The sequence below is a fragment of the Schistocerca americana genome, chromosome 4, assembly GCF_021461395.2.
Source record: "Schistocerca americana isolate TAMUIC-IGC-003095 chromosome 4, iqSchAmer2.1, whole genome shotgun sequence".
Taxonomy (NCBI): domain Eukaryota; kingdom Metazoa; phylum Arthropoda; class Insecta; order Orthoptera; family Acrididae; genus Schistocerca; species Schistocerca americana.
Window position 1 is genome coordinate 454,333,660 of NC_060122.1, and position 27,716 is coordinate 454,361,375.

Genomic DNA, 27,716 nt, shown 5'->3' on the forward strand with positions numbered 1-27,716 from the left:
GGAGGACGACGGTTCAATCCCGCGTCCGGCCATCCTGATTTAGGTTTTCCGTGATTTCCCTAAATCGCTCTAGGCAATTGCCGTGATGGTTCCTCTGAAAGGGCACGGCCGACTTCCTTTCCCGTCCTTCCCTAATCCGATGAGACCGATGACCTCGCTGTTTGGTCTCTTCCCACAACCAACCAACCATCCAACCAACCTGCACTCGTACATTAAGTTTATTCCTGTATAGGGGAGACATTTTAACTGAAAGTCGCTTGCCCTGTATCGGCGGTCAAATACGTTGTACAGGTTGTAGACACATAGTTGACGACATATGGAAGTTTAGGTCTAGGCTTGAGTCGTGCACGCATAGCCAATCGTAAGGCGATCGTTTGCGATAACCGGGAAATCTGGTCTGGAGTCCTGATTCATCACAAATTATCTTTGTTGTCATTCCATTACACAGCTGATGATTGTCCGTCTTCCCAACTGTGAATACATAACATGTATTTTGTCATTTGGTTGTTAATAACACAACGGAATGTCAGCTGCAAACTACGTACATTGTCTGTCAAAACAAATGACGTATAGACTGACATAGAAACACCGACATGTATGTCTACATATGCCGTGAATGACAAGAAATAGCGTAAAGTTACACGTAAACAAAAATTAAAATTTTGTATATATTTTTCTGTCTGTACTTTGTGTATGTGCAAGTATGTTACCGTAAGGAATGACGTGTTGTTGCGAGTGATTAAGAAATTTATTTATTTCAATTGTGTTTCTTTCAGCAGACCACTTACTGCGCCTGCAAGTCCAGCTTAGCAACCCGCCAAACAGGCATCGCTCTTGCTTCAATACACGCGGCGGCGTCTGTTATGCACTCCGACGTTTAGTCCGAAGTCAAATGTTCAACTTAACTATATAATTACTATAGCAGTTCAGTTAATTTTCCGGTTATAGTATGAATGATAAGTGATGGTATATTTTTTCCGTAGTTCACATTGATTTCTCATTTCCATCCCTGCTGCATTTCGAGTAATGTTAACGTGCTGGTGTACTGTACTAAAGTCGAGTATCACGTTAGCGTTGTTTATATTACATCTCCAGTTCACGTTGGTCTTCAGATTCATCAGCCATACTGTCGTGACACGCTCCGGCAAAGACTGAAATCGATGGCGTCGTTGAAAATCTATTTTATTTCTTCGCAATAGTTTATGTTTTTCCCTGCCCATAGAATCCGACCGACAGACTTTCGTTTAGCTTGAGGCATATAGACAACAATAACCGATAGTCGTTTTGAGTAAAACTGTTGTCACTGGCAACTATATCATTCTCTGTTGTTTTACACCATCCGCCTTAAGAGATCACATTAAATGTATCTGTGGTAGTCAGCCATGTGGCATGATTTATGGCTCCGAAAAAATCTGACAAAATTATTATTTTGCTGCGGCGTCAATTCTCGCGTCCTGGCTGATGGACTAAATAACACAGATAAACGACAGGTTGCGCTTGATACTTCTAAGGTGTTCCAAGTCAGCTAAATACAGAAAACTTATACCCAAACGTCGTTTTCGAACATTTTTACATGCCGTCCCTTCTCAGTCCTAGCGTCGCCCTCCATCCATAGGTAATGGCGTGGAAAAGTGATTGCTTAGAGCCAAGTCCCATCATCCATCGTCATTGTAAATCCGGTAGCACACTATGTTTAAACTAAGATCGCAACTACGTGTTATATGGTCACTGGGAATTTCTTTAACATTCATAGTTAAAAACGATCAAAAACTTTAAAAGCAACATAATACAATGCTGAAAAAGCCTTTCGTGTGCAGACCACCTGAAGACGCATCTCTACTGATGCGTGACCGGTAGCTACATTTTAATAAAAGTATTTTAACAGCCAGTGCGGAAAATTTTAGTCAATATGTGTTACGCAAGAAAAAATAGTTTTAAGATCACTTTTTTACGTTTTTCTTGAATAACTCGAAGACTACAGTCTCTAGCGAAAACGTATCCCAGTACAAAACTACATTAAATGTCTTACAATAAGGTCGTGTTCATTTTCTATGCAGAATAAATAGTTTGTGCGTAGTAAGTGAGTGAATACGACAAACACGCGAGTGGCATTTGAAGGATTTCGGGTTGCAAAAATCCTTGGGTGCGTGAAACTGAATCACCCTGTATCGTCTGGGTCATTAGCGTGCCGTAAGTTATGCTGCGTTTGTAATTATAATGCGTGTCTTACGGTGTTAAACCTTTAAGACAAGTTTATAGCTCTTCATGAGTAAAATATGTCAGCATTTTAATTTTTTTAATTCGCCCTGCAAGCTGTGTTAGACAGGCAGTCTGTAACTGGGACAGGGTTTCGCACCCTGGGATAGTCACTTCGTAATATAGATATGTGTACCGACCTTAGTTGAAATCGATCCAGTGATTCACGTGCATACAAACCATAATATTTACATAAACATAGATGTAATAGAATCCATTTTGTTAATTACCTGTTCATACCACATTGGTTAGGATGTAACCAGATATCATTATCCGCAAATGCAAGTTGCATGTAGCCTGTTGTACCCCCAAGAAAATAGCAGAATTTCCTATTTATTATACAGGGTGTTACAAAAAGGTACGGTCAAACTTTCAGGAAACATTCCTCACACACAAAGAAAGAAAATATGTTATGTGGACATGTGTCCCGAAACGCTTACTTTCCATGTTAGAGCTCATTTTATTACTTCTCTTGAAATCACATTAATCGTGGAATAGAAACACACAGCAACAGAACGTACCGGCGTGACTTCAAACACTTTGTAACAGGAAATGTTCAAAATGTCCTCCGTTAGCGAGAATACGTGCATCCACCTTCCGTCGCATGGAATCCCTGATGCGCTGATGCAGCCCTGGAGAATGGCGTATTGTATCACAGTCGTCCACAATACGAGCACGAAGAGTCTCTACATTTGGCACCGGGGTTGCGTAGACAAGAGCTTTCAAATGCCCCCATAAATGAAAGTCAAGAGGGTTGAGGTCAGGAGAGCGTGGAGGCCATGGAATTGGTCCGCCTCTACCAATCCATCGGTCACCGAATCTTTTGTTGAGAAGCGTACGAACACTTCGACTGAAATGTGCAGGAGCTCCATCGTGCATGAACCACATGTTGTGTCGCACTTGTAAAGGCACATTTTCTAGCAGCACAGGTAGAGTATCCCGTATGAAATCATGATAACGTGCTCCATTGAGCGTAGGTGGAAGAATATGGGGCCCAATCAAGACATCACCAACAATGCCTGCCCAAACGTTCACAGAAAATCTGTGTTGATAACGTGATTGCACAATTGCGTGCGGATTCTCGTCAGCCCACATATGTTTATTGGGAAAATTTACAATTTGATCACGTTAGAATGAAGCCTCATCCGTAAAGAGAACATTTGCACTGAAATGAGGATTGACACATTGTTGGATGATCCATTCGCAGAAGTGTACCCGTGGAGGCCAATCAGCTGCTGATAGGGCCTGCACACGGTGTACATGGTACGGAAACAACTGGTTCTCCCGTAGCACCCTCCATACAGTGACGTGGTCAGCGTTCCCTTTTACAGCAGCAACTTCTCTGACGCTGCCATTAGGGTTATCGTCAACTTCACGAAGAATTTCCTCGTCCATTGCAGGTGTCCTCTTCGTTCTAGGTCTTCCCCAGTCGCGAGTCATAGGCTGGAATGATCCGTGCTCCCTAAGACGCCGATCAATTGCTTCGAACGTCTTCCTGTCGGGACACCTTCGTTCGGGAAATCTGTCTCGATACAAACGTACCGCGCCACGGCTATTACCCCGTGCTAATCCATACATCAAATGGTCATCTGCCAACTCCGCATTTGTAAACATTGCACTCCCTCTCTGAGCACTATGGGACTCAGCATCTTAGGTCATAAGTCCCCTAGAACTTAGAACTACTTAAACCTAACTAACCTAAGGACATCACACACACCCATGCCCGAGGCAGGATTCGAACCTGCGACCGTAGCAGTCCCGCTGTTCCGGACTGCAGCGCCAGAACCGCTAGACCACCGCGGCCGGCTAAACATTGCACTGACTGCAAAACCACGTTCGTGATTAACACTAACCTGTTGATGCTACGTACTGATGTGCTTGATGCTAGTACTGTAGAGCAATGAGTCGCATGTCAACACAAGCACCGAAGTCAACATTACCTTCCTTCAATTGGGCCAAGTGGCGGTGAATCGAGGAAGTACAGTACATACTGACGAAACTAAAATGGGCTCTAACATGGAAATTAAGCGTTTCCGGACACATGTCCATATAACATCTTTTTTTATTTGTGTGTGAGGAATGTTTCCTGAAAGTTTGGCCGTACCTTTTTGTAACACCCTGTAGATAACGCTTTTTCAATTTGCCAATTTCAATAACGCTCTAGAGAGAGTCTATAAGTAGGAGTTGATGAAGGGCAGAAATACGAGAGGGACAGTCAATATAAACGGGTTTACGGCATGTAAATAAATAAAGCACAGTATCAATACGCTAATCAGCGAGAATATTATGACCAGCTACCTAATAGCCGGCATGTCCACCTTTGGCGCCGATAACAGCGGTGACGCGTCGTGACATGGAAGCAGTGAGGCCTTGGTAGCTCGCTAGAGGAAGTTGGCACCACATCTACACACACAAATTTGCAGCCTTTCCTGTTTTACCAGTCTGCGCACCTATGACGTCCGACATCTCTAATGAGGGGTGAGCGCCCAGCCCAAAGTTGTCTGGACGTGGTTTCACCTTGGTTTCGCCAAGTGTTGAAGAGTCTCCGAAATGCTTGTGCAGAGCCTCCGGGCCATCAAAATCCGCTCTCAGTCTAACTCAGATCGCGCGCCTTCCCCGTTCTAAACATTGTCAAAAGGCTCAGTGATACTACATGCATATGCGTGTATCTCATTAGCATGCATTCCTCGCCAAGCCGGCCTCTGTGGCCGACCAGTTCTGGGCGCTTCAGTCTGGAACAGCGCTGCTGCTACGGTCGCAGGTTCGAATCCTGCCTCGGGCATGGACGTGTGCGATGTCATTAGGTTTGTTAGGTTTAAGTAGTTCTAACTCTAGGGGATTGATGACCTCAGATGTTAGGTCCCATAGTGCTTAGAGTCATTCCTCGCCAGCCGACGCTGCTATCGCCTTGGATAGGTTTATATCGATTATAAGTCGGTGGTCATAATGTTTTGGCTCATCGATGTACAGGGTGCTTGTAATTAAACTTTCAAACCACTGTAGAAATAATACCACTGGTCAGAATGACGTCAAACTGCAACCGAATGTTATCGGAGAAGGGGGGAAACATATGGCAGAAGAAAAAGAATAGTGTGAAAATTGATCAATAGATGGCGCTATATGTGTCAGAACACGCAAATGGAAACACCTGTCATGAGTATGACCCATTAAAATTGGTATAAACACGCCGGGTACACGGCTTTTCCTCCTTTCGCGTCTGCGACGTTCGCCATGATTGTCTCAATACAGGATCACGCTCTACATGTAAAGCAGTATTACAGGAATTATGACTGTCCACACGTCGCTCTGAAGAACTTCCAGACACTGAAGGGTTTGAAAAAAGGCGTTGGTCCGATGAATACCACGGGTCTGGAGAAAATGATTCGGAAATTTGAAAAGACGGGTTCTTTTGATGTGCAATCTGGTAGAGGGAGGAAAAGAAGTGATTCGACGTCAATGGAGGCAGTGGCCACAGCAATGCAAAAGGAGACGAGTGGTGGTGTGCAAATGTGTAGTGCACGGAGAAACATCCTTCTATGCTAACCATTGAAAATTACCCATGTGCACGAGTTTCATCCTGTCGACCTGCTATCTTTAGAGACCCTTGCTTTAGAATTTCTTGCTCGCGTGAAAGTGGACAATGATTGGCCGTGGAAGTTTTGTGGACAGGCGAAGCCCACTTCCATCTGACAGGATATGTCAATACACAGAATTGTCGAATATGTGAAACGGAAAATCCACACGCAAATCAACCAGTACCACTTCATCTGGAAAAGGTCACTGTGTGGTGCGGATTTACGGCATCATTTATCGTAGGGTCATATTTTTTCTAAGAGACAGGTGCTTTCGGTGCTGTTATCTGTACCGTCACTGGTAAGCGCTATGAGCGTCTTTTGCGCAACCATGTCATTGCAGCTCTCCAACAGCGTGGATGTGTGGATGGAATCATTTTAATGCAAGATGGTGCACCTCCACACATTGAAATTCCAGTTAAGCAGCTGCTGAGGCGCCGTTTCGGAAATGCTAGAATTGTCAGCCACCTTTTCCCTACAGCCTGGCCGTCCCGATCATGTGACTTCTGGCTGTAGGGCTGTCTGATAGACGTTATGTTCAGTGTTCCGATTGCAAACGTAGCTGCACTGAAGGCACGCATTGCGCAACACATTCTGAACGTGACCCCACAAACACTTCGATCAGTTGTGGAACATGCTGTTTCTCGATTTCAACTTGTTACGGAAAACGGTAGACAGCATATTGAACATGTTTTGCGCCAGTCACACGGAAATTAATAATCTGATTTGGTTTTGATGCTTTTTATGCGGTTTTTGGCCCCAAGGAAGTTAAAAAGCGATTTTTCTCATCGGATGTGATATGACATTGCCGTGATGGGTGGCCTTACGTAACTAGCAATTAACATCTGTACACCCATGCACACTCAGTAGTACATTTTGTTTAGCGTCCAACGTACACCTTAGGCATTGTTGTATGATTCATTTGTCATTTGCAGTCGACCACCATTAAATATGATGCTTAGAACGCCATCTGTTGCTACTCTTTGTAACCATTTTTCTTCTGCCATACGTTTGCCCCTTCTCCGATAACATTCCGTTGCAATTTGACGTCATTCTGACCAGAGGTGTTGTTTCATACAGACAGGGTGATTATAATTAAAGTTAAACGTTGAAACCGCTTTAGAAATAAGTAAACATTCTAGAAACAATCGAGAAAAACAGAGGTAAATGACTGATTGTAAAATAAAAGAACGATAGCAAGCCAGTGGATGCTGGTATATCAGGAATACCAAAGCGAATAAAAAGTTATAGCATGACCCTGATGACTACGAATACTAGATACGAGCGTGAAGACTGTGAACTGTGGAAAAGTACTTAAACTAACTGGCTGCACAACGTGACTGACTCAAGTGATCTCGCGTCCGCCTTTACACTCATGCATGAGACGCTCCTGCAAGCACGTGGAATGGCAGATTTTTGCAGCAGCCGACGTCTCCCTTTCCAGTAAAGATCCACATGCTGGGCAGGTATGACGTAGGAGGGAACATTCCCAAGCGTAAATAAACGATTTCGATGAAACTTAGCACATACAAAGAGGGATCAAAATAATACAATACATAAATTTTCGTTTTTGTCTAATTTCACTTTTAAGGGGTAAAACATACCCCAAAAGGTAATGTGGCATATTACGTTTAGGGGGAATATCTCCGAAAGCATATATACAAAAAAACATGTTTCACATAAAAGTTGAAATGTAATTAACGATCTTGAAAACTGTATAATAAACTTTTGTAATAAAGTGAAATCTTCCAAAATGCCTCACAGCTATTAACTGATTTTGAAAAATGAAAAGTTCCGTTAGAACGTAATCAAAACAGCTTCCACCTATGTGCAATAAAGCTGGTTTCCAAAATTCCGTTTTTGGAAAACAAGTTGTACACAACGTGCTGTTGGAGTATTTTCAACATACCTATTAAAATATGTAAACTTTCAAAATTTTCTAATTATTCGTCCTACTTATTTTTGTTTTTTGTTTTATGTTTAAATTGTTACTGTACGTTTTCAATTCTTGACTTTTTGTTTTTTGGATTATTGTTTCGCAAATGTGGATTTCGTTAATTGAAAATAATAAGTCATTATTATGATAGTAAATCATGACAAAAATTATTATCTGTAAAGAAATGCATAAAACGTAACTATTTTTTACATTTCTTACACAATAAATGAACGAAATTTCTTCACGTAATACACACGACGGACGAAACAATATAAAACAAAATTCAGGATGGTTCTCAGATTTCGGCGGGTAATTCTCTAAATATCCTGAATTGCTTCAGGCATACTTCAGGACAACGGAAAACCTTTGCGAAGAGAAGTGATGTACTATTGACTGCAGCTTGATTATACTGTTTGTCAAGTGAAGATTATCATCATAATTATTCAGCAGAATTGGATCTGAAAATTTTCTCTCAAAGTCTTCCAACACCGAATACCACGTACGTCCAACGATTGTTGCTGTCCAGTCGAGCCGTTAGGGCTCATCAGATGACCAAGTTCCTTGTCCGCAGGTACGACGCTCAAAACTATTATTTCATATCGACCACCACCAAAAATCTAACAACAATACAATTGTTCTATTGCACTGGTAAAGACAACTTCCGTCAAATATCTTTTAACGTGATAAGACGTTGTTTTACCAGATTTTGATGCCGCCACAAGCATGTTTTGGGCTACAAAAAGAAAAAAAGGGGGGGGGGGGTGATCAGTGAGGAAAAACCGTCTTTAGCGTTGTACCTGAGGATAAGGAACTTGTTGTATGCCAAATTACCTTTCGGGGTACGTTTTACCCCTTGAAAATGAAATTGGGCAAAAATGAAGAAATAAATGACCTATTTTATTATTTTGACCTCTGTACGTATCTCACCAAATTTCACCATGGTCGTTTATTTACAACTGTAAATGTTTCCCTGTTAGTCTAGGAACTCAGTTTCAGCTCCCTGCAGGACACGAGGGCCATATAATTAACGTCTTCCAACTGACATATTATTTTGCTCCAGTCTGATCTTCACCTTGAGGAGTCTTCATTGCGGAGGAAAATACGTGGCGTTAAGGCATATCGTGCCCTCCGGCATACCAAGTTACTGCTAAAACTGCGACACACCTCGTAACTAGACAATAAGATTTATATTCGTTCGTCATGACACATAAAGAAGACATATCTCCAACTTCATTTGACAGCTCCAATCAACACAACACAGTAAACGCTGAAAGGTAATTGATTACTCATTTAACAAACTAAAATACAATTAAGATTTATAGCAGAAATGGGTTACATTCGAAAAACCATTGTAGGAATACCTGAAGATTCGCCGCGACTGCATTGTGTGTTAGCCTAGTAAGCAATGCATTAGAACTTTACGCTTATTCGACTTAAACTGAGTAGTACCAAAGATTTTTAGAGGCTTTCGGATAACTTTTAGCCTAAATAGACTAAAGTGGCGCAACTAAGAGAAGAGAGAGCAGACCCTGAGGTATAATTAGGACATACGCTTTCAAATAATTGAGGGAGCAGACGGAAGAAAGTGATAAACCATGGGAGCATCATTCTGAGTTATTGTAATTTATATGTAGTTTAAATATAAAGACAAGAATGTGAACACAATACGTAGAAAGAACTTTATAGCAATGCGTATGGAGCTACTTGCTAGCATCGCGTGAAACATAAAAAAAAACAACAGACGGCGTGATCAGACTAAATGATCAGACTTTAAAATGAGGGTTAGCACTTTCTTTCGTCAATCTCTTCAATTACACTAAGTCATAATATTTTAACAGTATGAAAATAACCTTGTTCCGCTATAAGTAACAAATGACCTGGCAATAAATATTTCTGGTAAATTTACGTAACTAGAGTTTACGCTCTTTCATAAAGTAAGAGAAAGCATAAAACAATTTTTCTCTCAATTCGATTGAGTTTTTAAGATGAATCCACCGTACGAAGGATGTTGGAGCGTACAATGAGGGCAGTTCTTCCTCAAGCTATTTATGTTTTTTTGTGTACTCATTGCCCAAATTCTCATTGTGAGTATGGATGGGGTTTAGTATACGTTGTCTGAAGTATATTATACAGTCGCATAGGTTAAGTAAGCTGTATTGTGAGCGAATATAGTCAATGTTTTCAGCTACATGTTTAGTGTAATACACGTACGTAGCTATAGCTGAGCCGACTCCTTTCATATCTCAGTACTGCCAGCTACTTATTGTATACTTGATATCAAATCCCACCCATTTCTGTCCAGTTTAAAGACGTCCACACTTATACCTAATTTTATTAATTGCAGGTTGTCTGCATCTGACATTTTTATTAAATCTTTGTGAAAGTATTCTCTCTAATACGTCGCTGGTTCAGAACCTATTACCACTGATCTCGATGCAGTGAAACTCAAGTATCTTACATTTTCCATCGTAAGTTTTCCCTAGCATCCTCTTAGTAGTTACCTTTTTTATAACGCTATCAGTGGCGTTAGATTCGTAAACATTATTTATTATAAGCTCGTTAATTGTATGGATTTCACTTGAGAAAGCATCATTGGATAGAGGCAGCTGATCGTGTTCCTGAAAGCTGACAATTTTTCCAATAGAGGACTCTTTAATGCGCTATATGTTTTCCGTTATAACAGTCGGTTTTCCAAACATATTCAAACTGTGTTTTCTGTTTTATATGCTTATGGAAAGGTCTACAATTTGACATTGTTGATTTTACGTACTGTAGGATTTTAATAATATCGAGTAGGTTACTGAATAGAACCACAGTTTATCGAGTCTTTCTTTACTGATATAAAATAACATGAATACGTCAACTGCGAATCTGTGACAGTACTTTTGGAACAACTGGGTTTTCCGATGAAAACAATTATCCTGTGAATATCTTATGAAGGTGTATGCTAAGTACGCTGGAAACCTGTTTGTCATAAAAATAACAGCATAATTCTGATAGATATTTTTGTGATAAATTCATAAGTTCCTTAATTTCTGAGGTGTATATCTCTAATGTTTATTTGCTTACTACTAACAATGTGGATTTCAGAGTAATACTGATGTTTCAAGACCCGACCGTAAAACATTATGTGAATGTCTTTAGAATTTGAAATGTGACTGTACATGGGTGTGTGTGATGTCCTTAGGTTAGTTAGGTTTAAGTAGTTCTAAGTTCTAGGGGACTGATGGCCACAGCCGTTGAGCCCCATAGTGCTCAGAGCCATTTGAACCATTTTTTTGAAATGTGACTGTGCCTAAATAAACAAGTCAATGTAGTTGTTTTTACAGGGTGTTTTCGATGTCTTTTAACAGTTCAACACTTAGTCAAGCACACAAACTTCACATTTATAGCATCGTTTTGCTTGGCTCTCCAGTAAGTATTTGCCATCGTTACCTGTCGACACTTCACTGCACCGGCTTTGGGCCGACCACGTCAGTGACCCAGAGGGAGCAAGTTTAGGTTATGAAAGTCACGTGTCTCTCGTATCAATGGCGCATCGTCCCTCGTCTTGCGCTGCCTTTGTTGCGTGGCAGGCCTTGGAGTTTCCGACGTCGTCACGGTTCGTGGTCGCCAGGGTCTCGTAGTGTTAGATGTCCAGCAGAGATACAGGCTTGCTACTCCTTCTTAGAGTGTTTGTCAGTAAAACCGCGCAACAAGTCACGCTCGAGTAAAGAACATAAGATTACCTTAGAGGTCACTAATATCACGCTGCATTAACGTCGTTCAAGATTCAGCTGTGAATTCTTGTTATTTATTTAGCGTGTAACACTACTCATGAAATACAGTTAAGAATATATAAAAATACACGAATACACAAAAACAGATAACACATTAAAGACAGCTGTTATATGTTAATGTACAGTCTCCTTATTCAGGCAATGCTTGATGGTGTAGCCATCAGCAAGCAGTTTGGATCGCCCACGTAGGCTCAAAAATTAGACTCCTCAACAATATGCCGGATGGTTTGGTTCGGTGATCGACAAACACAGCTTGGGCTGGACTTGGTACCCTATTTGGGCAGGTTGTATGCCCACACTACGTGACCTGTTTGCATGCAGTTTATATTCTCGTACTCATTCCGTCCAAAGACCATGAGTGTCCTCCTTAGGCAGTCAATAAGACGTCGCATTTCAAGTGGAGCATTCGTAGTCAAAGTATCGCACCATTTGAAGCTATTATCAGCAAGCTGTTGGGCCAGTCGCATGGGTGGGTTTCTGGAATGACGTCGATTTGTTTTCAGTCCATAGAAATCTTCGTGGATGGTAAGCTGAAAATTGTTCATTATTTTGGATTATTCTGTCAGCAGGGTTTCTTGGTTCCTTAAAAGAGGAGGAACTACATGGCTGAGTAGCAGAAGGGAGTAGTTCTTGTCCACCCAGAGATGATTCTGCTGGTTATATTGAGCAAAGTGAGTACTGTTCAACCACAATGGAGCACAATATTAAGCTCTATAAAACACTGAACTGTTAGTAGAGTTTCGAAAAGTATCTGCTGATGCTCCACAGTTGATACTGCAGAGTTTCTGGTTGGTTGATTGATTGATTTGGGGGAGGGCCCAAACAGCGAGGTCATCGGTCCCATCGGATTAGGAAAGGGTGGGGAAGGAAGTCAGTCGACTGTGCCCTTTCAAGAGAACCATCCCGGCATTTGCCTGTAGCGATTTAGACAAACCACAGAAAACATAAATCAGGATGGCCGGAGGCGGGTTTGAACCGTCGTCCTCCTGAATGCGAGTCCAGAGTTTCTGGACTGGATAAGGTTGTTTCACGTACATAATTACCGATTCCTATATTGTAGCATAACATTATCTGTGGTCAATAGCTGTTCACACACATACTTACCACAAAACTACTTTGAATTTGGTGAAGATATAATGGATCTTACACATATTCACAGATAAAAGGAAACAATCCTCCACAGGAATGCCTCATCTTCCACCCTTCTCACCTCCTGTCCCCCTAGTTCCAAATATGCATTCTCCAACACTTTTATCAATTTCTATCAACCCATATTGCGATTACATGGGCACTGTATATTGCACATACAGAAGAACTGATCGAACGACAGGAGGTTCCTTTGCGAAATACGCTTCGTTAAGGATGCTTCCAACGCAACTCAGTCGCTAACTGTCAGTCATAGTACTGGATTAATGTGTGAATTCCCTTTGTGTCATATGCGTTGTTATTTAGCGACTATGACAAATTCCGTTAATTTCTCATGTATTGTATAACGAAGTAAAGACAGGCATATTTGCCTATACAAACGAATTTCTTTGAGACAATTTCCATATCCTTAGACTGGAAAATATAAAAGAAATACGTATTGATGGAAATATAGTTAGACCACCTTTATTTCGCTAATGGCTTTCAACTATTTGCCTCTAATAAAAACAAATGTCAACGAGTTGTGGGAAACAAACATCGTCAGTTTGAGAGTGGTACTGTAAATCAACTATAATAAGACTAAACTAACGTAAAACAAACATATCAAAAAGAAAATAATAAAAATTAATAATAAAATCAAAGTTGCAGTTGCTGAGTTTTCTATTTAGATCAGATAAAGACAACAATTACATAGACAGAAACAGAAATAAACTGAAGAGAAAAATGGCCTTAATTGCTTTTTCTGAATTAGAGTTTTCAAAACCAACCTTCGCATGTGCTTTAAAAGGATAGTTTACAATCAGTACTGGTATTTAGCTGGTACGGAAAATGTGACCGTCGTAATGAAGACCACAGATTATGAGCACAAGATTCGGAACCTATTAGATCCGACGACGTAACTAAAACTAAACGCATATCCAACACAGCGAACCACACGGAATATGAATCGGTTAATCAAGGCATTTTCTCTCTCGGCGGACGTAGAGAGAAATCTGCACAACATAGAAGCCTATCACCTTGGCTGTAAGGATTACTAAACATCCATAAGGATAATGTTCCGTTAAGATCAGTTTTAGGCCCTCCTGGTTCACCAAAGTATAAACTGACGAACACTTGTCTTCTCTGCTTCAGCCATACGTGAGAGAGACCGACACATACATAAAGGGCACAAAACATTTCATAGAGAAGCTGAAGTAACTAAAATTTGGACCAAACGACATCCTGGTCAGTTTCTTTGTTTATCAAAGTGCTACTCAGTGAGTCTCTGAAGTATATCGGTTTCATTATCCCGTTAGCCATCGCCAAGCTATTTCATGCATGTCTCACCACGAGCTGTTTCATGTGAAATTGCATCGTCTACGAGCAGCTGGAAACTATCGTCATGGGAAGTTCTATTCGTCCATTTGTGACCAGCTTCTTCATGGGACATTTCGATGGCGCTGGACTTTGCACCTTGTAATCCTAAGGTGTGCAACAGATATGTCAGATACCTTCGTTGTGTGGATCCATAGTGTGTCACAGTGCGATGGCTTCCTGAGAGACCTGAACAGCCTCATGCCAACATAAAATTTAATATGGAGATAGAAAAGGACCAACAGCTACCGTTTATAGATGTGCTGCTTACGAGGGATGCTGAAAATCTGCGACACAGCGTGTATTGAAAGACGACACATACGGACGAATACTCGCACAAACCTTCAAGTCACCACGAAATCCAGAAAACAGGCATGGTTAATACTCTCGTTACGTGTACAAGACGAATATATAAGCTGCAACAGCACATGCGCGAAGAGCAACGCCAAGAAAGCGTTCTGAGGAGCAATGGATACTCCACCAGTTACATAAAAACACTTGGCGAAGCGACATCGGAAAAAGAAATGTCAGGTACGGCCTTTCTTCCATACATTCCCAAACTGACAGACGGAATCGGCCTTACATTGCCAAACGATGGGTAAATATATTTATAAACCGACAAAAAAGATCAAAGAGTCTCTCAGATCGGCAAAGGAGAAAAGGGACACACTTGCAATGTCGGGATTATCCCTCGTACCATGTGCATTTGGAGAAGTCTACGTAGAAATGATTGGACGACCAATTAACACCAGGATTACGGAACATAAGCAGCATTGCAGGTTGGGACACGTGGAGAAATCGAATGTGTCCGAGAACGTGCTGTGTGAGACCAACCACGTAATAAAATTCACATTCACTTACACGGAAGATCTTGCTGTGGAGTAGAGCTACCAACCTACTTATACAGGCGAGCTATAGAAAACCATAAAAATGGCAACTTCAACAAGAAAGAGAAAAACCTCATCGTGAAATGATGCTGGATTCCCGTGCTGCAACGAACGAACGTTGCACGTAGCAAGTGGAGAATCACAGCGGTAATGACCATTGAGTAGGCCTCGAAAGTTGACGCGCCAGGTATATACAAACTGAGGTCGCGAGACTCCTGTCCGCCATAGGCACTGGAGGGTGAAGCTTCGACAAGCCATTCGTAGTGGCGGAACGTAAGGAAATTCATCAAACAAACGTCAGCCGAAGAACCGATACAGAAGCCTACAGACAATTTGTCAACAAGTGGCTGCGAAAGCCTTAACAATTTTGTAACCAGTAAACAATTACAGCCTTGACATATGGTAGCGAGACTTGGACTTACGACTCAAAAATAATTCAGAAGTGAAGATTTCTCAGCAAGCAATGGAGAAATGTATACCATGTGATCAAAAGTATCCAGACACATATTGCCGGACATTAATATTGGGTGTGCACAAGCTTCGCCTATATTACGGACTGTACTCTGCTGGGGACACTTCCAGTGCATATGGCAACCCATTCTTTCTCAAGGACCGAAACCAGAGAAGTTGGTGACGTTGGACGCTCGTATCTGGAGCGAAATCACCTTCTAACTCACCCCAAAGATATTCCATTGCGTTCAGGTCGGGATTCTAGGCAGACCAGTATATTTCAGAAACGTCATTGTTATCAAACCATTGCGCCACATATGCTGCTTTGTGACATGGTTCATTGCTACGCTGATACAAACAATCATCGTCTCTGAACCGTTCCTCTGCTATATATAGTATACAATGCTGTAAAATATGTCCATATTCTTCCACACTTAGCGTTTTCCTAAGCGCAATGGGGATACCACAGTCTATCCACGAAGACCAATTGCTATGTACTTCAGTGTTGGTACTACCCATGTTGGCAGGTAACGTTTCTAGACATTCGCCAAACCCAAACTCTCCCATCGGATTGTCACAGGATATAGCGCGATTCATCATTTCAAACCATTCGTTTCTAGTCAATCTATGTTCAATGGTTTCGCTCTTTATATCACCTCAATCATCGCTCAACATTGACTTCCTAAGTGTGTGGCTTATGAATAGCTGCACAAAAACTGTACCCCATTATTTTTAACCCTCTATTCACAGTCATTGTACAATCAGGACTGCTGGTGGCAGTTTGGAACTCACGGATGATTCCCTCAACTGATTTCATATGGTTTTCTACAACCCCCGCTCGATGCTTGACGGTCACTGTGTGACAGTACATGAGGTCTGCTTAGGCTTGGTTTAACTGTGGTTGTGCTCTTCGCTTTTGCTCTTATTTGCACATCACAATCACATCAGCAACAGTCAACCCGTGGAGCTTTAGAAGGGTTCAAATTCCCCTCATGGATTTGTTACTCAGATGGCATCCAGTGACTATCCCACGTTCGAAACCACTTAGCTCTCCTAACCGACCTACATGGGACCTTACAATATTCCCTACCTCCATTTACACTGATGTGATAAAGGTAATGGGGTAGCAATACGCACTTATACAGGTTATGGTAGTATCGTATACAGAAGGTATAAAAGGGCAGTGCGTTGGCGGAGCTGTCGTTTGTACCCAGATTATTCATGTGAAAAGGTTTCGGACGGGAATTAAGACTCTGAAAGCCGAATGGTAGTTGGAGCTAGACAGGTGGGATATCCCATTTCGGAAATCGTTAGTGAATTAAGAATTCCCGACCGATATCCTCAGTGTCAAGAATGTGCCGAGAATGTCAAATTTCAGGGTTTTTCTCTCACCACAGACAACGCAATGGCCGACTGCCTTCACTTTACGACCGAGAGCAGCGGCGTTCCCGTAGTGTTGCAATGCTAACAGACAAGGAACATTGCTTAAAATATCCGCAGAAATCAATGTGTAACGTACGACGGAAGTATGCGTTAACACAGTACGGAGGAATTTGGCGTTAATGGGCTATGGCAACAAACGACCGACGCGAGAGCCTTTGCTAACAGCATGAGATTGCCTGCAGCTCCTCTCCTGGGCTCGCGACCGTATCGATTAGACCCTACACGACTGGTAAAGCGTAGTTTGGTCAAGTGAGTCCCGATTTAATTTCGTAAGAGTCGATGGTAGGGTTCGAGTGTGACTCAAACCCCACGAAGCCATGGATCCAAGTAGTCAACAAACATTGTGCAAGCTGGTGATGGCTCCATAATGGTGTGTGCTGTGTTTACATGGAGTGGGTCCTCTGGTACAACTGAACGAGAATTGACTGCAAATTGTTATGTTCGGCTGCTTTGAGATCATTTTCAGCCACTCATGAATTTTGTATTCTCAAACAACCATAAAATTTTTATGGATGACAATGCGCCATATCATGGGGCCACAATTACCCGCGACTGGTTGAAGATCATTCTGGACAGTTCGAGCGAATGATTTGGCCACCGAGATCGCCCGACATGAATACGTCGAACATTTTTGGGACTTAAGCGAGAGGTCAGTTCGTGCACAAAATCCAGCCCTGGCAACACTTTCGCAATTACGGACGGCTGTAGAGAAGCGTGGCTCAATATTTCTGCAAGGGACTTCCAACGACTTGTTGAGTCCATACCATGTCGAGTTGCTGCACTACGCTGGGTAAAAGGAGGTTCGACACGATGTTAAGAGGTATCCCATGACTTTTCTCACCTAAGAGCTTTTTGGTGTCCAAATTTCAGAAATTGTCTAAGTGCTTTAGTGTCTCATTTCCTAATCTAATTTCCTCAGAATCATGTGCCTTAATTCTGCTACAATTCATTACCATTTGTTTTACTTGTTTTGGATTTATGTTCAACTTATAACTTATTTTCAAAATTTTATCCATTCCGTTCGAGAGACCTTCCAAGTACTTTGCTGTCTCTGACGTTATTACAGTGCCATCAGCAAACCGTTAAGTTTTTATTTCTTCTCGCAAACGTTTATTGTTTTTTTTTCAAATTTCTCCTTGATTTTCATTGCGTCTAGCTATTTCTTGTTGTTTTTGTTGATCTTGTGGTCTTCAATCCCTGACTGGTTTGACACAGCCCGTCATGCTAGTCTGTCTTGTGCAAGCCTCTTCTTCTCGACATAACTACTGCAACCTACATCCATTTAAATCCAGTTTTATGGTATTGAAGCCTTAGTGTCCCACTTTCGTTTTTATTTCCCCCCCCCCCCCCCCCCCCCCGTCCCCTCACCACACTTCCTTCCATTACCACGCTGACGATTCTTTCATGCCTTGGTTCCTTGACTCTCCCTTTTGGTCAAGTACGAAATTTCAGAAGCTTGTGTTCTCTTCCAGTCCAAGCTGCTTATCATCCACAATTGTGTGCAAGGCTACACTTCAGCTAAATACCCTCAAAAGCATTTCCCAACACTTAAATTAATATCTGATATTTAGATATTTCTCTTTTTCAGAGATAGTTTTCTTACTATTGTTAGTCTCCATTTTTCATATGAGTACTCTCTACTTTGGACATCATGAATTATTTTGCTCACCATATAGCAAAGCTCAGAGACTACTTTCAGTGTCTCATTTTCTAAGCTAATTCTGTCAGTCCAATTGGACTACATTCCATTATCCTCGATTCACTTATCCAGATATTCAGCTTATAGCCTTCTTTCAAATCACTGCCCATTCAGCTCAGTTCATTTTATAAGTTCTTTGCAGTCTCTGACAGAATTACGAGATCATCTACTCATTTCAAGGTTTTTATTTTGTCGCCCTGAACTTTATTTCACCCCCCAAATTCTTCCTGGATTTCCTGTACTCAGTATACAAACTGAATAACATCAGGGAAGCGAACCTGTCCCACTCCCTTCTCAAATACCGATTCCTTTTCGTGTCCTTTGGCTCTTATAACTGCAGGCTGGTTTCTGTACAACTTGTAGGATACGTTTGAATAATATTTCCGCCATTTGGCTGTACAAATTTCTTTATTTTACATTACTATCATGATCTGGGCCTTATACCATTATCCAGTATAACACTAAAAAAATTGTACAAATGCACCGAAAGTGAAAAGAACCAAAATATAATATCAGTATGCCGTTTCAATGTCAGATGAACAATTATCGGCATTATACTACTTACATGTTGGGTGTAATTAGATTATATTAAGTGAAGTCAACGTGAAGATCTATTGAACTGGGTGTCCCAAAGTGTAGGAAAGTGCAAAATCACCTAATTATATGGCAAACAGGTGGCAAACATGTTTTCCAGCCATAAAGTAACTGAGCCACAGAATGAACATAAATACAGCAACTACATGTCCAGTGAACATGGTGAATATACAGTACAGAAGATACTAGTTGATTGGTGGTCAAAGACGAACAGCGGTGGCTGTAAATCTGTGTTGTATAACACATGATTACAGAAAGCTCATATGTACATAAAATCATACATTTTCGAAAGAAATGTGTTGTCTATGAATACATCTGTAAATACGTCTTTCTGAGAATGTTGTTATCTATGGATACAAGGTGTAAATGATATGCTTAAAGCACGGAAATGTGACATCTTACCGAAAGCAGTACCCTAAATCACATACTGGTTTAAATGAGAAACATCCACACATTAATGCTGTGTAGAACAATTGCAAGCATGACAGAACACAACCACCTCTCGAATCTTATTATAAAATAGGTCTACGTGTCATACATAAGCATGGTACAGACAACCACGAGAGTTTTCCATTAATATATAATGTGTTGTAACCAATATCTTGTAGAAGAGATATAATGCATGAAATGTAAGGTGTTAAATGCACAACTAATAAAATGATTGGAATATTATAAATATGTAGTGAGGTGTGTGTGCGTGTAGTTGGGGAGAGGTGGGGGAGAGGGAGGGGGGGGGTGTTGCAATGGATTCGGGAATAAAGTGTACGGGAATGGTGCTAGGGTGTTGGGGGAAAAGTTATCAGTGGGATAAAAATACGCCTATTAGAAGGAGAAGAGTGGGAAGTGGGAGGGGGCATGACATGGAATCAGGGATGAAATGCGTGGGGAAGATACCAGGTAAGTGGTGGAGAAGATGCCAGTGTAATGGAAATTAACGGTTGGTGGAAATGGAAGGAGGGGGGGGAGGTGAATGTAGGGGTCGACAGTGCCAGTGACCAGATTATAAAAAGGGAGTAGAAGTTGCAGGAGATGGAACTATTGCATAAGCACAACACTTTATTCAGGATGTAAAATTAGCACCAGCCAATGAAAGTGCAGGGGAGGAACGTGGTAGAGGGGAGAAAAAGCTAAAGTAGTAACAAAAAACTATAGATCTAGATAACTAATCGCTTAGTCGCTCCTGGTATTTTTACTCCTGCTATCTTCAGGAGTGTGTTCAGACTGAACAACACCAGGGATAGGTCGCAGCCCTGTCCCACTCTCTTCTCAACCAGCTCCTCCGTTTGACGTCCTCCCACTCTTATGAGCCACCGTTTGGTTTCTTCGCTCCGACATAATCCACATGTTACTTTATGTATATCATGACCAATAAGCTCCCCGTCACATATCACGTTCACCTGTCCACTGTACTCCAGTACTGGCATCAGAGTGGCGGTGCCTCTGTGTAAGCAGCGGTCAGCTTTTACTCCACAAACACAGTGACGGCGGCCCGTGTTTACGGAAGGCGCCAAGCTGCTCGGCGCGGCCCCGTTCCCCTGTCTCGTGCGGACTGGTTCGAACCGCAGCGAGCCGGTACACGCCGTGACGTCACACGCATTTCACCGCCGCGGGACGCCTCTGCGCGCAGTGCCGGCTTGTGCGGAGGAAAAGCTTTCATTCGATGCGATTCCCTCGTGTTACAGTAGGGCGCCGAAGAGAACCGGAACCGCGCGTGGAGCCGGCACGGGTGATGCAATAGGGGCGGCAACCGCGTCATGCGCAGTTACGGACGTTGACATTTAGACAAAGAGTTCTCAGCGCCGAGCTGCATTCCAGGTGAGGGTGTGCCGTGGTTTCCTGGCCGAGCAAACAGGTACCAGAAGGTCATGGACTGCGAGCAGTTTCAGAACAGTTGCAGTCTTCGGTCCTTCTTGAACTTTAGATGGAAGAATGTTGGGGTTTAACCTCCCGTCGGTTCAAGGCCGTTAGAGAGGGGAAGTCAGCCTCATGCTCCAAAAAGTCAGTCCAGTGTACTGATTTCGGGAAACGTTATTTGGGTTTTTGTTTTGTGCTAGCATTTCATCCACGGCTGTGAGAACGCCAAAGTGCCAAACCATAGTCTGATAAAAATGTTTACTTGCTATGTGAAATTTGGCACGTAGCATTACAGAGTTGCCACATTGGCTGCCTGCTACGCATCAGTTTTTCGTCCAAGCTCAGACGATAGGGAGCAGGCAGCTAACACAGACAGAACTCGGGTTTGACTGCTGCGCCCATCGACAGTTAAATGGGCTGACGGAACGTGCTCGATAACAAGGCGTGTTACTCGAAAACTGCAAGTAAACTGACTGTTGTGGCTTTTTTGCAAAGGGACACTTCATATGTGGCGTAGAGAGCATTTATTGGAGGAACTGACTCATCAACTGTTAACCAACAAGAAACGAAATGAAACTTCAAGGACTGAGAAGTTGTGAAGTGTTATTTCAGTGATTTCGAGTCAAATTTACACCGAGGTGATAAAAAGTATTGGGCTAGCGGTAGCATCACTTACACAAGGTATGAAACGGCAGTGCATTGGCGGAGCTGTCATTTGTGCTCAGGTGATTCGTGTTAAAAGATTTCCGGTGTGATTATGTCTGCACGACGGGAAGTAATAAACTGCGAACGCGGGATGGTGATTCGCGCTAGACGAATGGGACATTCGCAGTAACAGACAAGCAATATTGCGCGAAATAACGGCAGAAATCAACGTGGGCCGTATGACAAATGTATCCATTAGGACAGTGCAGCGAAACTTGGCATCAATGGCACCAGACGACGGACGCGAGTGCCTTTGCTAACGACACGACATGCCTGCAGCGCCTCTTCTGGGCTCGTGATCATATCTGTTGGACACTAGATGACTGGAAAACCTTGGCCCGGTCAGATGAGTCCCGATTTCTGTTGGTAAGAGCTGATAGTAGAGTTCGAGTGCAGCACAGACCCGACGAAGCCAATCTACCCAAATTGTCAACAAGGCACTGTGGAAGCTGGTGGTGGCCCCATAATGTAGTGAGCTGTGTTTACATAGAATGTACTGGATCCTCTGGTCTAACTGAAGCGATTATTGACTGGAAATGGTTATGTTTGGCTACTTGCTGACTATTTTCATCCATTCACGGACTTCATAGTCCCAAACATGTCACCAAGCAACAATCGTTCGCCATTGGTTTAAGGAACATTCTGGACAATTTGAACATTTATGTGACATAATCGAAAGCTGGGTTCATGTACAAATCTTGCACTGGCAAAACTTTCACAATTGTGGATGGTTATATCGGTACTTGCATAGACTTCTTGGGTCCATGCAACGTCGAGTTGGTGCAGTATGCTGGACAAAAGGAGGTCCGACTCGATATTAGGAGGTATCCCATGACTTTTGTCACTTCAATGTACTGTGAGTCGGCAGTATGAGCACACTTATTAGTATAATGCTGCTGCCCCTCTGGCACGGTCGCATGCATTGATTTGGTCGGAAAGGATGTCGCCGAGCAGTCTAAGGCGCTGTAATCATGGACTGTGCAGCTGGCCCCGGCGGAGGTTCGAGTCCTCCCCCGGGAATGGGTGTGTGTGTGTGTGTGTGTTTGTGTGTGTGTGTGTGTGTGTGTGTGTGTGTCCTTGGGATAATTTAGGTTAAGTAGTGTGTAATCTTAGGGACTGATGACCTTAGCATTTAAGTCCCATAAGATTTCACACACATTTGAACATTTTTTGAAAGGATGTCGTAAGACTATTGTATCCTCTCCCGAAGCAAGCTGGCCCACAGCTGCTATAACCGGTACTTGATATCATGGATACTCACACTGCTATTGAGTTGACGTCTGAGCAGGTCCCACACACATTCCATTGGGAATAGATCTGGGTTCTTGCTAGCCCCAGAAATACCTGAACACTACCAAGAGAAACTTCCTGGCAGATTAAAACTGTGTGCCCGACCGAGACTCGAACTCGGGACCTTTGCCTTTCGCGGGCAAGTGCTCTACCATCTGAGCTACCCAAGCACGACTCACGCCCGGTCCTCACACCTTTACTTCTGCCAGTATCTCGTCTCCTACCTTCCAAACTTTACAGAAGCTCTCCTGCGAACCGTGCAGAACTAGCACTCCTGAAAAATCTCATTCTGGAAACTACCAAGAGAGTTCATAGAGTCACGTACAATATGTGGACGAACATTGTTCTATTGAGAAATGGTGTCACGATACTGTCGAATGAGAGACAACATATGATAACGCAGGAACTCCATGACGTATATTTGTGCCGTCAGCGTCACCGCTATCACTACCTGTCTGAGCTCAAATCACACACTATGGTTTCCCACACATGACATCAGGAGTAACACCACTCTGCCTCTCCAAAACTTCGAAAAAATGGAATCTCTCTCCAGGTTGCCACCATACGTGGCGACGATAGTCATCTGGGAATTATAGTTGAACAAAGCGCGATGCCATTAATCAGCAATCCATATTTCCGGGTCACTGCGGCATTCTAAATGCAGACGTTTGTGTTTTAGTGCCTACCTATCGGCTGCTGCTACTCTCTGCAGGGTTCCACAGAATGTTGCAGGTAGTCCACTCCTTCTTCTCGGATGTCAGGCGCAGATGTGAAGGGTTACGATGTGCTTCATGCCTAATTCGGCGATACTCCCACGTAGTGATCTGAATGGTCGACTGGAACCTTGACGAGGAGTGCCTGCCCTGAAGTTCCTGTGCAGTCCAACATCGGACCACTGCAACACCTGAATGCCCAACAAATCTGGATATTAGACGATTCGACCAGCCGGCCAAATGGAGATTTATCAAAAGGCTTTCAAGCTCTGTCAGGTGCTGATAATGCTGTCTCATACGCCTACGTGGCATTTCTGTGTTCTTCAGTATCTGACACTGTTCATGATCTTCATGCATCCTACCAGGCCTGGTAACGACACCAAATACGTACAACACTGATACACGCTGTTGACCGTTCTACCTGTCGCACACAAACTGCAACTCTAATCATTTACACAACCGCTGGCGGTGTGTACGTATACAAAGCTACAATGACAACCGATCGTGTCTTGAGGGTGCTTTCCTTTTTTGTCAGGCAGCGTACATCTGCTCATGCACCTATAATCTGCACACCACTGTCAAGTGTACGGCAGAGTGTACTTCCCATTGTACCAATTATTAGGTGTTACTCTGGTTCGATTCACGTGGGGACTGTGCGAAGAATGATTGCATAGATACATCTGTGCATCTTATCTTTGTCATTCTTACGAGAGATATACATAGGCGGTTGCAGTATATTCTAAGATTTCTCACTTAAATATGACTCTCGAAACTTTTCAACGACGTTTTAATGCTATAGACGACTCGCGACTTTTCGATATCTCATTTGATGGCCTTTGAATTCGTTAATTTGTGTCTGAAACGTAAGTTTTCACAATAAATTAGAACGAAGGCTGCGTGGACTGTAGTATGAGTTGTGTAAATTGCTACATGAGTGAATAAGTATGTGGCTTCTGGGTTGGTGCAGACCTTTCCTTTGACACGAATCCAGAGGCTTCTGTATAACTCTCGCTGCGCATTCACTCAGCAGACTTCTCGTTTGGCCTCAGAGGCGGGTGAATTCGCATCGAGCTGTTCTCAACTCATAAAAAGGTCCTCACTGGGAATTGAAGTGGAATCTTCACATCAGTACACAGCAACAAAAATCATTAGACTATGGAGGGAGACATCTGTCGCTGATGGCAAAGGTAATACAAGAAGCAATAATAAAAGAGGGATGGCAATGTATATGTAGCCAGCTACTGACTTCTCTGTTTCGATAGTGTCAAAATTGCCACAAAACCTGACATTCTAATTAGTCTCAAGATTTTATTTGCCTCTTCCTTCTACATCACGGCCTATCGCCAATGTGTGTGTAACAGGTTGTATTTTCCTTACATTTCTTTACTCTTTCAATACGTCTATTACTTCAATAATGTAACTATAATGAAAAACAATTACTAGTAATAGCACTACTTATTCAGCTACTAATATTTACACTCCAAACCATCTACTTTCGTCAATGAGAGCTAATAAAATAACAGACCGCTTTCTTCTTCACATTGGCTTGCACTGACATTTGTTTATTCTTTTTCTCTCCGAAACAGCAAACATCAAAGACCAAAACCCTGAAAAGAATTCATGGAATTAGAAACAAAATATGTGAGTTTCAAGAAAGAAGAAGTCTGAAACGAAAGAGAAGCTACAAATTCTTGCAGACGGAACTACTAATTATTTCGACTACAAAAGAACCAGTCTTTATACAATGTAAGAGAATCTGAAGATTACTCTGTAATAAATATGTTTATTACATGGGTGTGACAGATATCGGAGTAATAAAAAAAATGGCTCTGACATATACAAAAACTTCACAGCTGAGCAAGAGAACTGGTATAGGAGCTTTATTTCCTTGATAGCTGACATTTACAAAATAATCGAAGTGGCGAAGGGATCAAATTTAAAAACTATTGAATGAAATCACGTCCTTTAGACCAGGTAAGAGTTCCAATTTATGATCTTACATTAATCATTAATTTTCAGTATTGAAATTTTCGAAGAATACTGTTTTAAGTAAAAGAAATACAGATGGCGCAGAACTACAAAGCAGGGAATTGGGAGGTTCCTTGTAAAAAGAAGTTTCAAATATAATGTTACCTAACGGAACAGAACACGGCAAGCTTTTAGTTTGAACGTGCAAGTCAAGAACAACTCATAATGCAACGGTCAACAGACAGTTGTTTTCTGGAAGGAATGTTGGAAAAAACGTAAAACTACATGGAGAGGCAAAAACGGAAAAAATTGACTTCGTATACAGAACCAAAGAGCATATCAATGACGCAGTGTAATTCACGACAAAGTGATGATGACAATAATTTACTAGAAACTTATATACATATATTCTTCACTTGCTAAGTACCCTGTGTTATTTAAGTCTTCTATTAATCCATCTCCTCCTTTTTCCTCTCTCTGTCCAGTTCTCCTCTCGCCTCTCCCTGTCCTTTTCGCCCTCCCCCTTTCTCTGTCCATCTCCTCCTCCTACTATCTATGCCCATCTCCTCCTTCCCCTCATTGTCTTTTCATCTCCACCTCTCACCTCTCTCCACGTTATCACGTTCACCTCAGTAGGACGCTGGCGCTTCTTACGCACCCAGTATTTCTTTCCAGATCGTAGCTAATCTGTGTACCAAATTTTGTTGAAATCTTTCCAAGGATTTAGGATGAGCATATTACCGGTGTCTTTGTTCACGTACGCACGTGTCAAATATATTTCACATATATTTAGGATATTTCACATAGCTCTGTACGCATATTTCATCTGTATCTCTAGCGAATTTTGTCCTTCAGTTTCATTACTACGCAGCTCAATGTTTATGACATCTAATCTCCTGAACTGTGTGTAATATAAGGATATATTTTTGTAGGTGCATTCAGCGGCATATGAGGATACTGTGTGCGAAACTTGTTGCGAATAGAACTAGTAGCAACGAGAAACAAATTTTAAAATGGTTCAAATGGCTCTGAGCACTATGGGACTTAACATCTGAGGTCATCAGTCCCCTAGAACTTAGAACTACTTAAACCTAACGACATCACACACATCCATGCCCGAGGCGCGGTCGCGCGGTTCCAGACTGAAACGCCTAGAACCGCTCGGCCACACTGGCCGGAAACAAATTTAAACATCTTGCATAATGCGACTGTTCCTTACGCACCTCTGTGTTATGACGCTATATCTTCTGAAATGTGTGTCGTATAATGATATAATTTTGCTGACACATTCAATGGTATATGCGAACACTCTCCACAAAATAATTCGTGAAATAGTTACTAGTAAAGAAGTAATAAATCAATTTGTCGTGGTTCATGCGGCAGTCTTACTGCATGAACAGGGAAGATGTAGCAAGCGATAATTTTTTTTTTCCTTCCATCGTTTTGTGAGGGCTGTCAGCGAGGAAAAGTTTCGTAAAGGTTTGAAATTATGCGTAAAGTTTGTTGCACGTCACTAAGTATTCTCACTCTCCTATACTGGATGACTATAGTGGTAGATATTCGCGCTATAGTGGTAGATATTCGCTCATATTGGGCTACACTATTTTTTAACCCCCATCTCTTTGATAGGTAGGTACTTCTTAACCTCATAGCGATAATTTCCAGAAATTAAGTGATGTGTGTTCAAAGTTTTGTTGAAATCGAGCCAGTGGTTTAGCGGGAACTGTGGATTATATATCCATTTTCATAATATGTTTGGATTCAGTTTGAAATACATAGAATAGAGAAACATAAACAGAAAACCCTTAAAAAGTAAACAAGTCAACTTGGCAGGTTCCTCATGCGAGATATACATTACTACTTTGTACTCTAAAACAAAAGAAGCGGCTCATGCCGGCAGAAACCGTTAGACCAGACTCAGTTCGCAAGATTCCACCATTGTTTACGCTGAGCTAACACGCAAGGCCATTCAAACACGCCCAGACTGGAGGCGAGAGCCGAACCCGCGCCCCTTCCAGTGGCTGACGAATGAGACCCACGATCTTCGAGGCCGACAACTTTCTGTCCTGGA